General features: G+C 44.5%; 1 non-coding gene across 1 annotated transcript; it reads left to right on the plus strand.

Annotated features, from left to right (window-relative positions):
* Positions 1-494: 494 nt before the first annotated feature.
* trnas-cga (transfer RNA serine (anticodon CGA)) lies at positions 495-578 on the plus strand. Its single transcript has one exon. It is a non-coding gene; the product is annotated as a tRNA-Ser (tRNA).
* The last annotated feature ends 2,406 nt before the right edge of the window (positions 579-2,984 follow it).

Raw genomic sequence — 2,984 nt, forward strand, 5'->3', positions numbered from 1 at the left:
TGGGCCGAAGGGCCTATTCCTGTGCTGTGCAGCTGTATATCTCTAAAGTTGATGAGGGTAGCGGTAATGTGAGTGATGTTGTGGAGATGGACTTTAAAAAGCATTTGGTGAAATACCACATAATCAACTTGTTAGAAAAATTAAAGTGATGGAATTAAAGGACCAGTGACAGCGCGGATACATAATTTTCTGAGGTACATAAAACAGAGAATAGCGAGAAGAGAAGAGGACTGACTTCCAGGGTGATGGGGAAAAGCTGGATTGTGGGATTAAACTGACTGATCTTTCAAAGAGCTGGTGCAGGCTCGGTGGATCGAGAGGATTCCTTCTGTGTTGTAAACTACACAGATTCCATCACGGGAATTTTAACATACACTGGGAGATGCAACTCAACACAAGGCTCAAAGGCAATGATTCCCCAGAATATGTCTCATTTAAGCAATTGTCTAATGCATTGTACCAATGATTTAATTAGAAGAGCCAGCAGCAGCAGAGCTGTGATGGCTGAGTGGTTAATCCGTTGGACTCGAAATCCAATGGGGAATTTCCCTACGCAGGTTCAAACCCTGCTCACAGCGGCTTTGTGCCATTTTTCTTGAGTTGACTGCTCACTTTGCTGGTTGGAAATGTTCAAATGTCTCAGTATCAATCAGAGATCGTGGATTTGTCATAAACTGAACAAAAGGCAAAAAATGTGTGAGAAATAAACAAACAAATCAGCCTATTGAAGGTGAAGAAATGGGAAAAGCAGCTAATATTGAAAGGCGTGGGTGAGCTTCACTGGTGTTCGAGTGGTGTGGGCTCAATGCATTCACTCTCGCGTTCTGGGTTTGATTCCTGGTCAGAAAGTAATCAGTCTTTTTTACTGTTATGACAACTCTCACAAACGTGACTGACATTAAAAAGAAACAGCAAATTGTTCGCAACTCGGCGGTCATAGAGTTATACAGCAGAAAAACAGGCCCTTCGGCCAATCGTGTCTGTGCCGGTCACAAAGAACCTAATTATTCTAATCCCATTTTTCAGCACTTGGCCTGCAGCCTTGTATTCTCTGCCGTTTCAAGTGCTCATCGAAATACTTGGTAAATGTTGTGAGGGTTCCTGCCTCCACCAACCCTTCAGGCAGTGTGGTCCAAATTCCAAACACCCTCTGAGTGAACTTCTTCCCTCAAATCCACTCTAAACTTCCTGCCCCTACCTTAAATCTATGCCCCCTGGTTATTGACACCTCCGCTAAGGAAAAGGTTTCTTCCTGTCGAACCTATCAATGCCCCTCTAATTTTCTATACCTCAATCGTGTCCCCCCTCAGCCTTCTCTACTCTAAGGAAAATAACCGGAGCCATTTCAGCCTCTCTTCATAACTGAAATGCTCCAGGTCAGGCAACATCATTGTGAATCGCCTCTGCACCCTCTCCAGGGCAATCACATCCCTCCTATAAGGTGCTGCCCAGAGTACTGTGCACAGTACTCCAGCTGTGGCCTAACTAGCATTTTATACAGCTCCATCATAACCTCCCTGCTCTTAAATTCTGTGCCTCGGCTAATAAAGGCAATTATCCCATATGCCTGCCTAACCACCTCATCTGCCAGTGCTGCTGCTTTCAGTGGTCTATAGACAAGTACACCAAGGTCCCCCAGACCTTCTGTACTTCCTAGGGTCCTAGCATCCATTGTATATTCCCTTGCCTTGTTAGTCCTCCAAAATGCATCACCTCACACTTATCAGGATTAAATTCCATTTGCCACTGCTCCACCCATCTTACCAGCCCCTCTATATCGTCCTGTAATCTAAGGCTTTCCTCCTCACTATTTACGACACCACCAATTTTCGTGTCATCTGCGAATTTACTGATCATACCTCCTATATTCACGTCTAAATCATTAATGTACACTACAAACAGCAAGGGTCCCAGCAGTGATCCCTGCGCTACACCACTGGTCACAGGCTTCCACTCACACAAACAACCCATGACGACCACCCTCTGCCTCCTGCCACTAAGTCAATTTTTGATCCACTTTGCCAAAGTTCCCTGGATCCCATGGGCCCTTACCTTCTTAACCAATCTCCCATGCGGGACTTTATCAAAAGACTTACTAAAGTCTATTTGACTACATCAACTGGTTTACCCTCATCTACATATCTAGCCACCACCTCAAATAATTCAATCAAGTTAGTTAGACACGATCCCTCCCTGACAAAGACATGTTAACTGTCCCTAATTAATCCCTGCCTCTCCAAGTGGAGATTAATCCTGTCCCTCAGAATCTCTTCCAATAGTTGCCCAACCACTGATGTTAGACTGTCATTACCTGGTTTATCCCTGGAACCCGTCTTGAAGAAAGTTACCATATTCGCTGTCCTCCAATCCTCTGGTACGTCTCCTGTGGCCAGATAGGATCTGAAAATTTGTGTCAAAGCCCCTCTGATCACCTCCCTTGCCTCACATCATAGCCTGGGATACATCGCACCTGGGCCTGGGGATTTATCAAATTTTAAGCACGCTAAAACAGGTAATGATTCCTCCCTTTCAATGTTAATGTGTTCAAGTACATCACAATCTCCCTCCCTGATATCTACACCCACATCGTCCTTCTCCATAGTGAACACAGATGAAAAGTAATCTTTTAAAACCTCACCTATAACCTCCAGCTCCACACACAGATTGCCACTTTGGCCCCTAATGGACCCCTGTTTCGCCTGTAGATTCTATACCCTGGAATATTGAGTTGCCAGTCCTGCCCCTCCCTCAATCATGTCTCTGTGATATCAATAATATCATAATCCAATGTGATAATCTTCACCCTCAATTCATCTGCCTTACTGGTAAGATTCCTTTCATTAAAATAGATGCAATCCAGTCTTGCATTTTTCACTTGTGCCTTGACAATATTTGCTCTGCATTCCACAGTGACTCCGTTTTTCTTTTATATTTGGCTGTGCATCACCCCCTACTGTACCTCCACTTTGTTTCCCATCCCCCTG

The sequence above is a fragment of the Heterodontus francisci genome, unplaced genomic scaffold (assembly GCF_036365525.1).
Source record: "Heterodontus francisci isolate sHetFra1 unplaced genomic scaffold, sHetFra1.hap1 HAP1_SCAFFOLD_737, whole genome shotgun sequence".
Classification (NCBI taxonomy): Eukaryota; Metazoa; Chordata; class Chondrichthyes; order Heterodontiformes; family Heterodontidae; genus Heterodontus; species Heterodontus francisci.